This window comes from Diabrotica virgifera, chromosome 9 (assembly GCF_917563875.1).
Source record: "Diabrotica virgifera virgifera chromosome 9, PGI_DIABVI_V3a".
NCBI classification, from domain to species: domain Eukaryota; kingdom Metazoa; phylum Arthropoda; class Insecta; order Coleoptera; family Chrysomelidae; genus Diabrotica; species Diabrotica virgifera.
The window spans coordinates 109260697-109280239 of record NC_065451.1 but is presented as its reverse complement, the minus strand read 5'-3'; positions in this window follow the sequence as shown (position 1 = coordinate 109280239).

Here is a 19543-nt window from a genome sequence, read left to right as displayed (position 1 = left end):
CCCTAAACTTCTCTACAGCCCTATCCTTTGTCCCAAAAACCTCAAAACTTAGTTATTAAGTAGATTTAAATTTAGGATATTTTCTATTTTTCTTTCCATTTGTGTGACTTTTTTAACCCAATCATGAATCACAATTATTGTCAAAAATGAATAACCATTTTCAATTTCGGTGCAACACGAAACTACAGCAGTATTATATACTAGTTCAATCAGAGAGTGCAGCAAGCACCTTTACCGGTTTCGAAACTTATTAGTCTCTCATCAGGAGGCACATATACTGCTCTCTCTGACCTAACCAGGACAAACCTCGGCGTGCAGTTACGGATTGCAACGAACGAAATGGCAGGGATGCCCTAGTGGCAACTGCTAGCAAAAGACTAAGTTTTCAAACTAATAGCGCATAAAATAATATTAAAGATATTACTCTACATCCCACCATATTGAAAACAATGGGAACCTTCTCTGGTTACACCTCTGAGGCTTCTAAAATTTCTAACCTTCTAACCTTCTCTGGTTACACCTCGGAGGTGTAACCAGAGAAGGTTCCCATTGTTTTTAATCTGGTGGGATGTAGAGTAATATTTTTAATATTATGTTATGTGCTATTAGATTGAAAACTTAGTCTTTTGCTAGCAGTTGCCGCTAGAGCATCCCTGCCATTTCGTTCATTGCAATCCGTAACTGCACGCCGGGGTTTGTCCTGGTTGGGTCAGAGAGAGTAGCATATGTGCCTCCTGATGAGAGACTAATAAGTTTCGAAACCTAATAGGTTTGATCTGGAATATAATGCGGCTGTAGTTTAGTGTTGCAACGAAATTGAAAGTGGTTATTAATTTTTGATTTACATGTTTACTCCGATTGGAGTACGAAGGGAACCATTCTCGTTGGAACTTTACCGCTCCGAGCAGATGGGACATGAATTATAAATTGTAAAGTTCCCTCATCTTCTTTAGTCGCAGCTTCCGTTATGGCTTGCAAATTTTAGAAGCCTCGGATGTATAACCAAAGAAGGTTCCCATTGTTTTCAATCTGGTGGGATGTAGAGTAATATTTCTAATATTAGTTGCCGCTAGGACATCCCTGCCATTTCGTACGTTGCAATCCGAAACTGCAAGCGAGATTTGTCCTGGTTTTGTCGGAAAGAGAAGCATATGTGCCTCCTGATGAGAGACTAATAAGTTTCGAAACCGGTAGAGATGCTTGCAGCACTTTCTGATTGAACTAGAATATATGCGGCTGTAGTTTCGTGTTGCAACGAAATTAAAAATGGTTATTTATTTTTGTTTACCGTGTTTACCCCGATTGGAGTACGAAGGGAACCATTCTCGTTTTAACTTTACCGCGCTAAGCAGATGGGACAAGAATTATAAATTGTAAAATTCCGTCATCTTCTTTATTCTCAGCATCCGTTATTGCTTGCAAATTTTAGAATCCTAGGAGGTGTAACCAGAGAAGGTTTCCATTAGTTTCAATCTTGTGGGATGTACAGTAATATTTTTAATATTATTGTATGTGCTATTAGATTGAAAACTTAGTCTTTCACAATTATCGTGTTCATTAAATTCTCCTAGTATAATTTGAGGCATAGTAATCTGACTTAGTATGACTAGAAATATCTGCTACACTTGACTGCATATTAACTTTTAATGGACCTACTAAGTACGCCGCGCTGCTAGAGCATAAAAATTTGCGATCAGAGAAGTAGGTACTGCAATATTGATAGCAATTCTCGAAAAAAAAAAAATTGAGCAAATTGTGCAGGGTTTTACTTTATTTCGGCTATTATAATTTCTTGGTTTATGTTTACGTTTATGTTTATTTTTGTTTTTAAATTAAGTCCCTTAGGGATAAATTATAGGAGAATTTTGAGCAATTATTAACTGTAAAATTTATAAACGGTATAACACCCGTTCGAATTCCACTGTAGAGTAGAAAAATATGATATTATGTAAAAAGTTGTTTATAATATTTAAAAATGCGAAAACCTTAAATTATCCCTGTCCTAGAGACTTTGTAAACACAACTGCACCGTATTTAGACCAAATAGAATGACACATTGGGCATCGAATGAAAGCTTATAACCCAAGGATGGTAGTAAAAGAGACCTAGATTTTTTTACTTAGAATTTCCGGTTCCAGATTTGCAACCCGAAGTACTGTTTTACAGTCGTCGAAATAGTACAAGGGATATATTATGCGACGCGCCTTGGCAAATTAAGCACAAATATATACGTTTGCTCCCATGCCTGTCTGTTCGTCCGCCTGTCTAGAAATGAAGTGTCGAAAGAGAGCTTATAACTCAAAAATGATCCTAGAGATGTAAAATTTGACCTTAGACTTCCGGTTTTAGAGTTTTTCAACCGGAACTACTGTTTTAAAGTCGCCGAAATATTACAAGCGATATATTATGGGAAGCGCTTTACTAAAACGGAAACAAATACATACATCCGGTTTCGTGTCCGTCTGTCTGTCCGCCAAAATAATTCCTACGTTAGAACTGATACAATGACAAATTAAGCGTGTAACATTTTTTTATATACTAGGATTAGTTAATAATTAATTTACCCGTTGGATTAAATTTTAAACCCACTAGTACTCATTACGGGTACGCCTATGGCCGTTTTCGTAAATAACTACCCCTGGCTAAGTTTATTACCATAACGGTAGAAACTTAGCGGTACTAGCACATTTCGTTGTCGGTACGACAAACACAAATAAGTTATAGAGACCCTAATAAACTAGTATTGTTATCTGTTTCGTATATAAACCTTCCAAGGAGTTCACTACTAAAATTCCGTTAGGTATTCCATCCCATTCAAAGCGGTATGGCATTACCAGGTTTTATGATCAATTTGCGTTTCGGTAATATTTCAATTAACTTTCCCTTTCGAAAACCCCCGTTAGGTTCGTTGCCTCCTCGTGCGGTCTGTTTGAAGCGCGACCCTATTTCAAAGGATCTATTTTTTTTAACACTTTAAAACTCAAATAACGTTACTTTACTTAAAAACGCAAATAGGTCGGTTCCTTTTGAGAAATGCAATTTTTTTGAGAGGGGATATACTCCCACTTTTTTTTGAAAGCAAACATCGCAAATATTGCGAAAAGGACTTAGCGGCTGAATGGCTAGAAGTACAGACGTGTGTCTCTAGAGTACCGTATATCTGATCTACCGTATATCTTATCTGAGTGATATTCACTCTCGTATCGTATCTGTAATTGGATCTAACATCCGATTAGATTCAATTACCAAATAACTTCAGTGTTTGCTTACTAAGTAAAGTAAATAATATAGAGTCAGTGAAGATTAAGAGGCAGAGCAACTGTAAGTGTCTTAATAATCCTACCTAAAACTATTTCCAAAAATAGAGCAATCTATGGGCTATCTACCTCAACATATCTTCATCTGTGGTTAAGGCTAACCTCCGATGAATCTCATCAGCGATTTCATCAATACAATTTTTTATTCATTAATAAAACTTTTCATTATCAAAACCAAGTACAAACATTCACTAATTAATTAATAGCTGTGCGATTGGCTTTTTGTTTATGAAACCAAGTGCGGGTTGGTTTTTGATTTTTGAACAGTAAACGTTTGTTAACTTTGTAAGCTTTGCATTTAATTTTATTATATCTTTGTACGTTATATTTTCTATCGATCATTAAGTTTACCATATCAGTTATCTCGAGATAAGCCCTAAACCAGTAAAGAGAGATTTCTCATTATAGATGCTTGATTTGTTTTTTTTTTTAATTCATAACCAGGCTCTCTTTACTGTGTTTTTAATTGTGCATGTTTTTGTTATAATATGTTACTTGTATTTATTCCATCATAATTTTTGTTTATTTTTAACTGTACACCACAACACATTAATTGTGGATGCAGTTTTGATGGGTGTATATACATTGTTTTCTCTTTATTTCTTGTGTTTTTTTGGACTCACCCTTCTGGTGAGCCATTTGTTAATATATTGTTTTTTATTTATTTCACTAGTTTTATTTATCTACTATTAATAAGTTCCTGATAAAAGAAATTACCGCTAAATATTAACTAATTAACTGTCTATATCTTTTCTTGTATTTGGTCTCAGAACCTCATTATCTTTCCTTACCTACCTGTTTTCGTTTCTAAGGTTTCTTAATTTTCCCCTTTCAACCCCAAAAAGTTAAGTGGCGCCCTGTATCTCTTCTCTTATCTTAGGTAACTTTACCTATCTATCTTTTTATCTGTTTCTCTCTCTTCTCTAAGCTACCTTCTCTTGTCTTATCTTTACCTATTTCTTCTATTGGCTCCCTTCCCCGTTCCAAAAGCTAGTTTCGAACCCACGACTCGCTCTCCACCTACCATCTGGCTGCCGTCGCAGTGTCTCCATTGGTGACCTTTCTAGCACCATCCAAAAAAGGTTTCCGAGGTTACACATTTTTATGGCGCCCAACGCCTATTTTATGACGCCCAAGCAACGTGGAGCCTGATTATCTTCTTACTTTTCTTTATACATTCTTATCTAATCATTTTCTTAGTTATTTCTATACATTCATCTAACGCCCACGCTACGCGTGCCCTGATCATTTTTCATTGTTCTATTTCCATTTATTTTCTCCTTCTATTTGCTTTATCTCTATCTCAGTTAATTCGTCATTTTCTTCTTACGTTTCTTCTGGAAACACACTACAAAAGTTTCTCCATATTTAGCTACAAATTTTGAATTAAGCCTGATCTTTTTTCGAGGTATTTATACTACATATTTTTATATTTTTTATTACCTGTAGACTCAAATTAAAAATGAATAATTTTGAAGTCAATTTTCTTACGTTAGAGGAGATTACTTATGAATTAAAAATCAGAGGAACTGTTACAAGTAGAAAAATAAAAGAAAAGAGGAAAATCCTCAAAAGATTATTGGTGAGGGATAACAGTAATCAATTTTATCTAGATACCTTAAATCTTGATAATGAAAAGACCGCCATTACAAAATCTATCGAGAATATTTCAAAGTTAGTTGAAGAATTTGAAGGTTCCTCAACAGACTCTTGTGCTCGACAAGTAAAGCCCAGATTAATTCATTTGTTAGGTAGAATAGAACGCCTCCCTATCTCCGAGCCTGTTTCTGAGGAATATATATCTTTCCGCAATTAATCTAACGCTACTTGTCTGTTATTGGAGCAAGAGATAAATGATAAAATAATTACTTTGTCTTCTAGTTCTTCTTCTGTCGAGGTTGTCTCTCCTCCTCCACAGATAATACATGTTTCTACTCCCGATGGAAATATCTCAAAATATTCCATATTCAAATGGAATGTTAAGTTCAATGGCGACCCCAAGACTCTCTTTGAATTTATTGAACGAGTTAGTGAGTTGTCTGAATCTCGCAATGTTCCGAAAGACGTTCTGTTTAATTCGGCTATTGAATGTTTCTCTGGCGATGCCGCGGTGTGGTTTAGCAGTATTAAGTCCACTATAAATTCTTGGGATGGACTTATTCAACTCCTAAAATCCACTTTTCTATCTCCCGATGCCGACGAAGATCTTTGGGATCAAATCAAAAGTCGCAAACAAAAACGTAGCGAACCTATCGTCATTTTCGCCGCTCAAATGCTCTCTCTTTTTAATCGTTTATCTCGCGAATCTTCCGAATCCACAAAGTTAAGGATTATTCGTAAAAATATCTTACCGGAACATATCCCTCATGTCAATTTGACAGACATTAATACCGTGAGTGAACTAACTCAAACTGTTAAGAAGTTGGAAGATGCTAACCCCTCCTTGTTGGCGAACTTCTTCCAAAATTCAAAAGTGTCTGTTGTCGAGACTGATACTCCTCAGTCGAAGCGTCGTTCTCACAACAATACCTCAAATGCCATATCTTCTTCATCTAACTCTAATCAAGAATCTAATTTACCTAATTCGAGTAATAAAAATACTTCGAAAGTGGTGTCCTGTTGGAACTGTCGAACTATCGGCCACACTTATCCCCATTGTAAGAAGGAACAACGGAACCGTTTTTGCTACAAACGTGGAAAACAGAATATGACATTCCATACGTGTTCTTGTTCAAAAAACTAGTTAGTCGAGTTTGTTCTCTCGGTGCAATCTCGTTACCTTTCCGCCCTAGCAAATCCGACGTTAAAGTTCAAAATAAGTGGGCTAAGTGACTAAAGACCGTCAAACATTTCTATCATAATAATGGTACGAAAATTGCCCCTGTACTAATTAATAAAATTAGCGATTCCCGACCGCACATTTCTGTGTCGATTTTCTCGAGAAATTTTACAGTTCTTCTAGATACTGGGTGTTCTATCACCATAGTAGGTTCTAACGGTATTAAATTCCTGGAATCCAATAACTTATGTGTAAATCCATCTCAACATCAAAACGTTTCTCTTGCTGATGGATTTAATCGCACTGTTACAGGTGTAGTCGACCTTTCTATCTTAGCTAACGATGTCTGTCATGTCATTAAAGCACTAATTGTACCTACGTTACCTTATACATTTATCCTTGGTAGCAATTTCGTTAAGACTTTCGCTCTTATTATAGATTTTTCTAAAAATACCTGGCTTACCGGCGATAATGACCCACAAACTTTTAACGATATTGATAATGAACTGGATGAAGTATCTTTATGTACTATCGATGATTTAAGTCCCGATCAAAGACGTGTCGCGACTAGCACTATTGAATCTTTCTCGCAAATTAGCAATATGAATGGATTAGGCCGCACGAATAAAATCCAAATGAATATTGATACCGGTGACGCGAAACCTTTCAAAAAACGCGCGTTCCCCATGTCCCCCTATATGTTCAAAATTCTCAACGAAGAATTGGACGAAATGCTTAATTTAGGTGTCGTTGAACCCACTAATAGTCCATGGAGTTCGCCAGTACTCCTAGTTAAGAAAATTAACGGCGAGTATCGCTTTTGTTTCGACGGTAGAGCTCTCAATGAGGTAACTAAACGACACTCATACCCCTTGCCTAATATTGATAGGATTCTTTCTTTACTGAAACGTACCAAACTTATAAGTTCCGTTGACTTGAGAAAAGCTTTCTGGCAAATCCCTTTAGATCCCTCTTCGAGAGAAAAAACAGCCTTCAGTGTCATCGGAAGAGGTTCCTTTCAATTTACCGTCATGCCTTTTGGTTTATGCAATTCGGCTCAAACTCAACAGAGATTAGTCGATGCAATGTTCGGTCCTAAATATGAACCGAACATATTTTGTTATCTTGACGACATCATCATTTGTTCCGACAATTTCGAAGAACATATTAAATTATTATCTGAGGTTAAAAATAGGTTAAAAGAGGCCAAATTAACTATCAATGTCGATAAGTGTGAATTTTTCAAGTCTGAACTAAAATTTCTGGGTTACATTGTAGGAGATAATCTCTTAAGAACTGATCCAGAAAAAGTCCCTGCAATGATTAATTATCCTCGTCCAAAAACTTTTACGGAAGTTAAAAGATTTATTGGGATGTGCTCTTGGTATAGGCGATTTATAAATCATTTTTCGACCCTTGCCTCTCCTATAAATGACCTATTAAAAGGTAAAAAGAAGAAATATTCCGTAGAATGGACTGATTCCGCTGAAGACTCCTTTATTTTAATTAAGGATGCTCTTATCTCCGCCCCTGTCTTAACTCAACCTGATTTTTTAAAGCCTTTTATTATACAATGTGACGCTAGCGATACTGGGTTAGGAGGTGTCTTAACACAATCCGTCGATGGTTCGGATGTAGTTATTGCCTATGCTAGTCGTACTTTATCTAGGGCTGAACGAAACTACTCTGTCACTGAGAGAGAATGTTTAGCCGTAATTTTCGCTATTGAGAAATTTCGTCCTTATATCGAAGGAATCAAATTTCAAGTAATTACCAACCATCATTCCCTGTTGTGGTTAAAAACATTAGCAATCCTTCTGGCAAACTTGCGCGTTGGGCTATGCGCTTACGTCAGCATGATTTTGAGCTTATTCATCGTAAAGGAACTTCACATATCGTCCCCGATGCTCTAAGTCGCATGTTTACTAACGAATATATGTTAGAAAAACCACAAATATCTTATCTGGAAGTCGACAATGACCGAATCGATCCCTGGTTCGATGATTTTCGCTCTAAAATTTTATTAGAGCCCAACAAGTATCCTCAGTGGAAAGTCGAGGATGACTTTGTCTATAAATTAATCCCTTCCAAATTACCGGTTTCCACCAATAATACAGAGTGGAAAATTTTAATACCGAAACCCCAAAGAAATGAGATTATCACTTCTTGTCACGATCCCCCTACCTGCGCCCATTTCGGCTATTTCAAAACTCTGAATCAGATTCAAGAGTTGTACTATTGGCCCAAAATGCGGAAAGATGTACTTCGTTTTGTTAGGTCTTGTAAAACTTGTGGAGCTCAAAAGATGTCGACTTTAGCTCCCATGGGTTTAATGGGTCGAGAAAAATCCGCTCGGTTCCCTTGGCAAATTATTGCTGTGGATCTTATTGGTCCGCTTCCTCGCTCAAAAAGAGGATACACTTTTCTTCTTGTTGTTACCGACTGGTTTTCGAAATTTACGTTGATCCATCCTTTGCGGAAAGCTACAACGCAAAATATCGTTAATTATCTTGAAAACGACGTTTTTCTTATGTTCGGAGTCCCTCAATTTCTTATATGCGATAACGCCCGAAATCTTAATAATTCTTCGTTAAAGAATTTATGTAATAGGTATAAAGTCCAAAAATATGGTTTAATGCCATCTATTCGCCCCAGTGCAACTTTGTTGAACGTAGCAATAAAACCATAGGAACTGCTATCAGGTGTTACATTAAAACCATTCCGATTGAGATAAAGAGATTTCAAAAATTCGTCAAGCCATAAATACCGCTAGACACGAAGTCACGAAATATGCCCCATCTTTTCTCAATTTTGCTAGGTATGTCCCTATTGCCGGTAATTATTATTCTTCATCTGCAGAGAATAATTCCCTATCTTCCGTTACCTCCGATCAACATGATCAATATGTTTCCGAAATACAAGGATTAAGTGAAGTATTTGAGGAAATACAACTTAATCTGAATAATGCGTATCAATGCAATGCTAAGACATATAACTTACGGCGACGCGATGTACAATTTCACGTCGGTGACACGGTATGGAGACGAAATAAAGTGTCAAAAGCCGTTGATAAATTTATGTCAAAATTAGCACCCAAATATATCTTATGCACGGTAGTTAAAAAGCTATCTCCCCTCGTATATACGTTGAGAAATCCCGATGGTTCAAACGCTGGCAACTGGCATATTAAGGATTTGAAACCATATGTCGGGGATTCTGATGATTCTTCGAGTGATGATCAATCCGATCAGGACTAGATTGTTTACCAGATATTATCTATAGGCATATCTATATATTCACATATGGATATTATTTTTTTATTTTCTCTCGTCTACCCCCTTGATCACCCCCCAAAGGTCACATATATCTTTGAGTACGGTTAGGTGAAAAAATATCATAATACCGTTATCTATTCGTTCTGCGGGTGAGCTGAGCACTCGCTGATTTCTAGTATCTTACCGTTGAGTGAAAATCACTCAAACTATGTAATTATCTCTGAGCAAAACTCATTACCTTACCGTTAAGTGGAAAATCACTTAGATTATCTTTGAGTAAAGTGCATTTATCTTTGCTCACTATATTATCGTTAAGTGGAAAACCACTCAAACTATCGATGCGAAAGCACCCTATCTGGTCAGTAAATGGAAAATCATTTGCTTACTGTACCGTGAAAGTTATAATAACCTTGATCACGTTGTTATACTTTTAGTATATATATAGTAGTTATAGTAACTCCTGTATTACCTATTATAGTTTTTAGTTTTTATAAGAAGTCCTTTATGGATTTATCAACACAAAATGGCGATAATTTATTTATGATCTGACATACAACCAGTGATGAATCGAGCTACCATGAGTGAATCGTAAGAATATAATTCTCGACGTAAACTTTATTTTTCTTCTTCCTTATTTCGGAATCTGTTTTGACCTTACTAGTTGTCACGAGAGGAACGGCTAGGACGATGATCTGGGATTCGTTCGCTAGGGACCTGTTGAGCTTTTAAGGAAGATAGACAGATTCTTCTTAAATCTTCTTACTCTTTCATTCTTTCTTTTAGTACTTATGTTGTCTACCAGACCCTTTTCCCTGATGTGACTTAGAAGTTTTCGTATGTTAACTTCAATCCGATTGTGACTTAACCGAATATGTCCCTAACTTTAATTTAGGCGTGTGATACGCGAAGCTATCAACTGACAACCATGTACTTACTTCTTTCTTCTTCTTCTATTTTTTTTACATTTAGTTGAGTTTTTATTTATTCTTTTGTGATATTCACTTTGGCATAGGTATCTCAATGACTTTAATATTTTATCGAGCGTTGTTAATTTAGCCATTTTAATACCGTATCTTTAATTAGAGATTTCCTAAAAATATACCTTTCTCTAATTTATCTTGCCGAAATAATCATGACTACCGAATTCGATGTTATTTCTTTGATAGGTAGTCCTGTTAAATTGACGTTTACTTTAGATGCCTTTGTTATCCTGACGTTGGGTTACCTCCTTCGTTAATAAAGATAACGTTTTTATATCTTTATATTTAGCTTATATATTTCTCGAGGCACGTTCCTCGAATAGTTTTAAGGGCATAGAAAAAAAATGTATCCTTAGGTTTTTATCAGAAACCACTGTCCTTCCTCTTCACCGGTTTCCTCTCTTGGGAGGGGGCTGTGTAACATTTTTTATATACTAGGATTAGTTAATAATTAATTTACCCGTTGGATTAAATTTTAAACCCACTAGTACTCATTACGGGTACGCCTATGGACGTTTTCGTAAATAACTACCCCTGGCTAAGTTTATTACCATAATGGTAGAAACTTAGCGGTACTAGTACATTTCGTTGTCGGTACGACAAACACAAATAAGTTATAGAGACCCTAATAAACTAGTATTGTTATCTGTTTCGTATATAAACCTTCCAAGGAGTTCACTAATAAAATTCCGTTAGGTATTCCATCCCATTCAAAGCGGTATGACATTACCAGGTTTTATGATCACTTTGCGTTTCGGTAATATTTCAATTAACTTTCCCTTTCGAAAACCCCCGTTAGGTTCGTTGCCTCCTCGTGCGGTCTGTTTGAAGCGCGACCCTATTTCAAAGGATCTATTTTTTTTAACACTTTACAACTCAAATAACGTTACTTTACTTAAAAACGCAAATAGGTCGGTTCCTTTTGAGAAATGCAATTTTTTTGAGAGGGGATATACTCCCACTTTTTTTTGAAAGCAAGTATCGCAAAGATTGCGAAAAGGACTTAGCGGCTGAATGGCTAGAAGTACAGACGTGTGTCTCTAGAGTACCGTATATCTGATCTACCGTATATCTTATCTGAGTGATATTCACTCTCGTATCGTATCTGTAATTGGATCTAACATCCGATTAGATTCAATTACCAAATAACTTCAGTGTTTGCTTACTAAGTAAAGTAAATAATATAGAGTCAGTGAAGATTAAGAGGCAGAGCAACTGTAAGTGTCTTAATAATCCTACCTAAAACTATTTCCAAAAATAGAGCAATCTATGGGCTACCTACCTCAACATATCTTCATCTGTGGTTAAGGCTAACCTCCGATGAATCTCATCAGCGATTTCATTAATACAATTTTTTATTCATTAATAAAACTTTTCATTATCTAAACCAAGTACAAACATTCACTAATTAATTAATAGCTGTGCGATTGGCTTTTTGTTTATGAAACCAAGTGCGGGTTGGTTTTTGATTTTTGAACAGTAAACGTTTGTTAACTTTGTAAGCTTTGCATTTAATTTTATTATATCTTTGTACGTTATATTTTCTATCGATCATTAAGTTTACCATATCAGTTATCTCGAGATAAGCCCTAAACCAGTAAAGAGAGATTTCTCATTATAGATGCTTGATTTGTTTTTTTAATTCATAACCAGGCTCTCTTTACTGTGTTTTTAATTGTGCATGTTTTTGTTATAATATGTTACTTGTATTTATTCCATCATACTTTTTGTTTATTTCTAACTGTACACCACAACACATTAATTGTGGGTGCAGTTTTGATGGGTGTATATACATTGTTTTCTCTTTATTTCTTGTGTTTTTTTGGACTCACCCTTCTGGTGAGCCATTTGTTAATATATTGTTTTTTATTTATTTCACTAGTTTTATTTATCTACTACTAATAAGTTCCCTGATAAAAGAAATTACCGCTAAATATTAACTAATTAACTGTCTATATCTTTTCTTGTATTTGGTCTCAGAACCTCATTATCTTTCCTTACCTACCTGTTTTCGTTTCTAAGGTTTCTTAATTTTCCCCTTTCAACCCCAAAAAGTTAAGTGGCGCCCTGTATATCTTCTCTTATCTTAGGTAACTTTACCTATCTATCTTTTTATCTGTTTCTCTCTCTTCTCTAAGCTACCTTCTCTTGTCTTATCTTTACCTATTTCTTCTATTGGCTCCCTTCCACGTTCCAAAAGCTAGTTTCGAACCCACGACTCGCTCTCCACCTACCATCTGGCTGCCGTCGCAGTGTCTCCATTGGTGACCTTTCTAGCACCATCCAAAAAAAGGCTTCCGAGGTTACAAGCGTCCAATGAGATCTTATAACACAAGGATAGTATTAAAGTTGATAAATTTAACCTCGGACTTCCGGTTGCAGACTTACAACTGAGCAACTGAGCAACTTGCAATTGTAGGAGCGATATATTACTCGACGTGTTTTAACAAGAAGAGAACAAACACAGTGATGAGCGCGCTAATAACCGGCAAAATAGCACAAAAGATGTAAACGTGTATTACGTTGTAAGATAAAAAAGAAATAAAACTAGTCGAGTTGGGAAATTTAGCGATATTAACCAATAAATTTACATTATGTTGATTGTTTCCAATCTTTACACGTATCAGAGGAGTATATCAACTGAAACTTTTACTGTGACAGTCTTCTTCTTTACGTGCCATCTTCGCGAAGAAGGTTGGCAATCATCATTGCTATTCTCACTTTTGACACTACAGCCCGAAAGAGTTCAGTTGAGCTGCATCCAAACCATTCTCTGAGATTTCTCAGCCAGGACATTTTTCTCCTACCTATGCTGCGCCTTCCTTGAATCTTTCCCTGCATAATTAATTTTAGGAGTTCATATCTGTCACCACGTATTATATGACCCAAATATTTAAGTTTTCTTATTTTAATTGAATCCAGTATCTCCCTGCTGTTCTGTATCCTCCTTAGTACTTCCTCATTGGTTATTATGTCTGTCCAGGAGATTCTCAGCATTATTCGATACGTCCACATCTCAAATGCTTCCAATCTATTGAGGCATTGTTTATTGAGAGTTTATGTCACCACAACATACAAAAGAACAGAAAATACATAACACTTTAGTGCTCGCTTTCAAAGATTTAAGCTGAGATCTCTACTACATAATATTTGTTTCATATTAGTGAATGCACTTCTAGCATTTTCTATTCTAATTCGGATTTCTTTGGTATAATCGTTTGTTTCACTAATGTTTGTCCCTAAATAGTTATAATTCTGAACTCGTTCTATCGTTTTATTATTTACGTGTAGATTGATGTTTCTAATATTTTTCTTTGATATAACCTTGAATTTCGTTTTCTTTGTGTTTAGTGACAGACCAAATTCTTCACTCGTTGCAACAACCTTATCTAAAATTCTTTGTAGATCTGTAATAATTTCTGCTATTAGTATTGTGTCATCGGCGTATCTAATTTCACATATGGGTAGGCCATTTATTTTTATGCCTGCTACTTCATCTTCTAATGCTTTTTTGAATATTTCTTCTGAGTATGCATTAACCAGTGATGGCGACAAGACACAGCCCTGTCTTACGCCTCTTTTGATTTTTATTTTATTGGTGTTTAAATTAGTTTTTCTTATGACAGCTTATTGTTCATAATATAGATTATTTATTATTCTTCTATCTCGTGCGTCTATGTTCTTTGTTCTCAGTAGTTTTATTAACGGATTATGTTTCACCGTATCGAATGCCTTGATATAATCTAGGAAGCAGACATAGATGTCCTGGTTTACACCTAAACATCTCTGTATTAGCACATTTATTGCAAATAATGCTTATCTGGTTCCTTGGGCATTTCTAAATCCGAACTGAGTTTGTCCAATGTCTTGTTCTAACTTTTTGTATATTCTACGATAAATAATCTTTAGAAATACTTTGAGTATGGGGCACATTAGACTGATGGTAGAGTGTTCGCAACATTGTCTGTCGTTTCTCTTTATAGTCACGAATGTTGATAGAAGCCATTCTTTAGGTAATATAACTGCTCTGTATATGATATTAAATAATTCGACAATTACATGTATATTGCAGTTGGCTATAAGTTGCAATATTTTAATGGTGTGTTTTACTTCACTTTCTGTTATTTCTGGTCAAGTCTCTTCAACGAAATATTCGTTATCTATTGTCTATTGTGTGACAACTACCACTGTGACAGTGGTAATTGCCAAACTCGTGCGATACGTAAAAGATGGGAAACAAGCAGGGCCGCGTTTAGGTCAATTGACGTCCTAGGCAATTCTCTAGTAGCTGCCCTTCAAACATGTACCATTTTTGCAAAAAAAATTGCAGAAATTTTTTTAAATAAGAAAACACTAAAAATGGATTTAAACTACGATGTTTATATTTACCTATAACAGAAAAATTATCATTACAGTTCGATCACATCAGAGACTTCTTTTCAAAAAAAGAATTTCAAAAACAGTCTTTTTTTGACAAAATCGACAAATTGTTAATACGTTCTTGCGTCATACTTGATGGGAAATTATTTTTAAATCTTAACATTTACGAAAATGACCTTTCAGCGGGCACGTTGGTAACTGGGATGCACAAATAAATGTGCAAAGCGTTGTCAAAATTAGGGAAGATATCTTTCAATCCACTTAACGCAGTCACTGAAGGTTTTCACGTCCGATTTCGTTGAACCTCTATCGATTTATTGAAGTACTTAGAAGTACCTATCAAATGAGCTCCAGTAGAAGTTAATAGCATCACAATTAAGCAAGTTATGATGAAAATAAGAGAAAAATAAACCATACGCTTCCACAAAAATTTAAATATATAGTAATCCTTAGAATAATTTCTTTATATTAGCATAAGTAATAATTTCAACAATTTTAACCGGTTTAGAATGCATATTTTTGAAAAAAAGATATGATTTAAAAAAATTAGAATTTTTAAAACTATCGTAATTTCCATTTTCTTTTGATAATAAATCCAAAAATACTCAATATACGTAAAAAGTGATATATGTATAACAAAATTTTAGTTTTTTCTGTATCAAATATTGTACCTTTTTATTATTTCTGTAGGGTAAAAAATAACCAAGATATAAACGTTGAAAGCTTAAATTTTGCTGAGAGAACCATGTAACCGGAGCAATTTAACCTTTTGTTTTTAAAAAAGTAAGGGGTTTAAAAGATTAAATTGAACGTGGTTTAATAGACATTAGAATTAACTTTCAAATGGTTTTTTAGACAAACATGATATCGTAAAAATTAACAGTTATTTAAAAAGGGTTATTTAAAAAAAAATATTGCATATTTAGTGCATATATTTTAATGCTATCAACTTGTTCGGGAGCTCATTTAATAGATATTTCTAAGTACTTTGACAAATGTTTAATAAGGTTATGTTATAAAAGGCAGTATTTTCCCGTTATTTAAGCTTGAGTACTTAGATTTGGGTACTCGTCGAAAAAAAAAATATACATTCAATTACCTACCTATAACTCACTTTTAATTAACATTAAAAGGTTCTTACGGTAAGAAGTTTATTTCATTTTTCTTAGCGTTAATTTTGGTAATAATAATTTTTTTGTAAAATCTTATAGTTTTTGAGTTGTTTATGAAAAATCGGTTAAAAACATGCATTTTTCTCACGAAAAATTAAAATTTTTGATCTTTAAAAACTCAAAAAGTTTTGATTTATTTTAATAACTTTATGTAACAAATGTTGCTTAGAGTTTGTCCCTCTATCGAATTCAAGGGATATTTTTAATATAATAATTTTCATCCCCGAGAAGGGGTGGCATCCACCTCCAGAGTAAAACCGCAAGTTGACACCATGTCACCCTTGTTCCTTGAGATATCTTCTAACCACTCATCAATTTCATGCAAATCGATGGAGGTTCAACGAAATCGGAGGTAGTAGCTCATATCCACCTTCAGTGACTGCACTAAATCTTCTTTTAATATTAAGATTATGTCAAATATTGGTGATTTTATTGTGGTATTGAAATGACCCTTTAAGTGAATGCATTCATGTATGAATGATGTATTTTTGTCGTCTGTATTTTGTATCAGATTTCCAGCTTCTTTAATAATTTCTTCATTGCTCAATTTTGGCAAATCTGTTAATAACACGAAAACGTTGATAAATAAGTCAATTAGATTTCAGACGTCTATTCAAGTCTCTTATCGGAGTGACGATTGTAATATAGAATTTGTGGATTTTAACCTCCTCACTAGCTGAAAAGTTCATCATCGGCCCCCTCGTGAAATTTAATTTTTCTTATTTCTTTATATGTTTTATTTGGGCACAATGTTTGGCTTCCTTGAGATAGAGTAATTTGAAAGAGCTTTATACTCTTTAATGACACAACCCAGATCCATAATTTTTATATACAAACATTTTTTGTACAGTATTTTTGCCGCCCTCTCATAATGTGCCGCCCTAGGCAACTGCCTATATTGCCTAATGGATAAAGCAGCCCTGGAAACAAGAAACAATCAATATAATGTAAATTTATAGGTTAGTCTCGCTAAATTTTCCAACTCGATTAGTTTCATTTCTTTTTATCTCACGACTTAATACGCTTTCCATCTTTTATGCTATTCTGTCGGTTATTAGCTCGCTCATCACTGTATATACTTCCGGGTTTTATATCACTTCTGGTTAAAAAGGTGTATTCGGGAGTGCCACATTATAGTAGCAGAAATATGTAATATGTAATACATTAATCATCACGTATTGAAAAATAGATCTCAAATATTTAATTCCAGTTTTGATGTAATTTCCGGTTAAACAGTTATGACTAGAGAACGGAATATATGCAAAGTGCATATAGATGCATATATTGCATATTTTCAGACAACAAACACATCATTGCATATTTAAGTTAAACACGATTTATTTTGCATATTTTAAAAATAAATTATATAAAAGTTTAAAATTTTCCTCTCTTAGTTGGAACTTTATAACTTCGATATGAACGAGCTCGTTATTTATCTATCTATCGCTCATCTGGACTTTCCCATTACTACCTGAATTTAACAATTATGGGTGTTCCCAGAAAAATATTATTTTATTAGCGTAGCAAGTCGTAGGTACCTACCTGCTTTTAAGGGTCTAATAATTATTTTGTCAGTTTCCGGCCAACATTTGTTTAAAGTAAACGTTGTATCGTATTTAGTGTTTTTGAAGTGAATGGTATATATTAAATTTAAATATGTCTACCATTCAAAAAAGTGCTTGGATAAAGTGTTTTCCCGAGTTAAAGCTAAGTGGAGACAAAGTATTTTGTAAGGCCTGTTCCAAAGTCGTAAGTTACATTCATTTTTTAAATGAGGAACTGACAAACAAAAGCATCATGTCCCACAAAAGAAATTTTTCTGGAGAGTGTTTTTATTCGACAAATTCGCTTTTACTTCTATAAAGACGGACATAGCGAGAAGCATCAAAATACAAAAATCCATCAAATTGTAGACAATTCCGCTTTTGTTCTTCAGCTTAAGTAACGTACTTTGTTCTTTAAGTAACGTACAAATTGCTAAAGAACTTATGTTCATAAAAGTTAATTTTAGTTTCTTACCAGATCTAATAAAGTCATTAGAACAAAGGAATTTACAATTAAGTGATTCGGTTAATCTTGTTAACACTTTTTCTGCTCATTGTCAAAAAATTCCCGGAAATACAGGGATTACAATTAGAAATAAAGTAAAAAATGTTTTAGAAAAAAATGAGGGCTTCGATTGTTTGAGGAAAGTTGTACGTATTTTTGAAGGCAACTTTTCTGAAGATCTTACGACTTAATATATTGTTTTATTTTTGAGTATTTTTAATATGCATTTGCATATTTAGACAAATTTAGAAAAAATACCTGCATATTTGTAGTAAAAGTATTGCATATATATGCGCATATTTTGGTAATGTTGTGTTGCATATATTCCACTCTCTAGTTATGACCTTAAGTTCGCCAAAATGATTCAAAATTAGTGAAATCGCAAATCAATCGCAAAGTTACACAAAGAGTTCAAATATAGACTTCCAGTTCTACTTTCGGTCACGTTGGGTGAAAACCTAGGACTTACGAAGTCCAATTGCTTATTTTAGTTGCAAAAAGTTGATTAATAGCAAGCTGAAAATTTGTTAATAGCTTAAGGGTGTCTAGCCGGACAAACTTTGATATATGGAACATGGGAAGTTTTAATTGAGGAACAGGTTAAAAATTTGGAACGGTTAGACCACGAAAACGGCACATGTATTTTGTCCGACAGAACAGACTTAAACTCTCCGAACAGAGATTAAACTCTCATGCAAAAATCAGACTACTATTTATCCCCAAATGGGCGTTTTAATGAGTGGAACATGTATAATATGTCAAATGACAGGAATTATGACAGGTGATAAATAGCAGTCTGATTTTTGCATGACAGTTTAATCTCTGTTCGGAGAGTTTAAGTCTATTCTGTCGAACAAAATAAATGTGCCGTTTTCGTGGTCTGACCGTTCCAAATTTTTAACCTGTTCCACAATTAAAACTGCCCCTGTTTCAGTGTTCCCATATATCAAAGTTTATCCGACTAGACACCCTTAAGCTATTAACAAATTTTCAGCTTGCTATTAATCAACTTTTTTTTCATACGTGGGATCCAGACCTATTTGTATTATACTCGAAAACTTATTCTAAGATGAATTTTTGGTGTAAACATAAAAATGTAAAAGGCGTTGAAAGAAACAATGTAAATGATTTTAATATTTATTGTAGACAGCTATATAGTTTTTGTAGAATAATGGTTGTTCCATATGACTTGCAACGGATGATAAACATCTAGTCCTAGTTTATTATTACTTCAAAACTGTATTTAAAACAGTAAATAGGGAAAATGCCAGTTTTAAAACCTAAAACAAATAAAATTTGGTATATAAAAATATTTTTCTATTCTCATACTATAATAATATATCAATAATTATGATGTCACTACCTGTATCATAATGAACTTCATTATGATACAGATTTTCATTAAGATACAGATTTTTAACCAACAGAATCGCGATATGGCATTCGAGATAAAGGTGGTACACGCGCAGTGACCAATGGCGAGTCAAATACATACGCTTTGACAGTTCTCAATATGTAAACAAACCGTCAAACTGACAAATTACTGAATTTATTTCTGTTACAAAATTAATAAATTTGAAAATATTTTTTG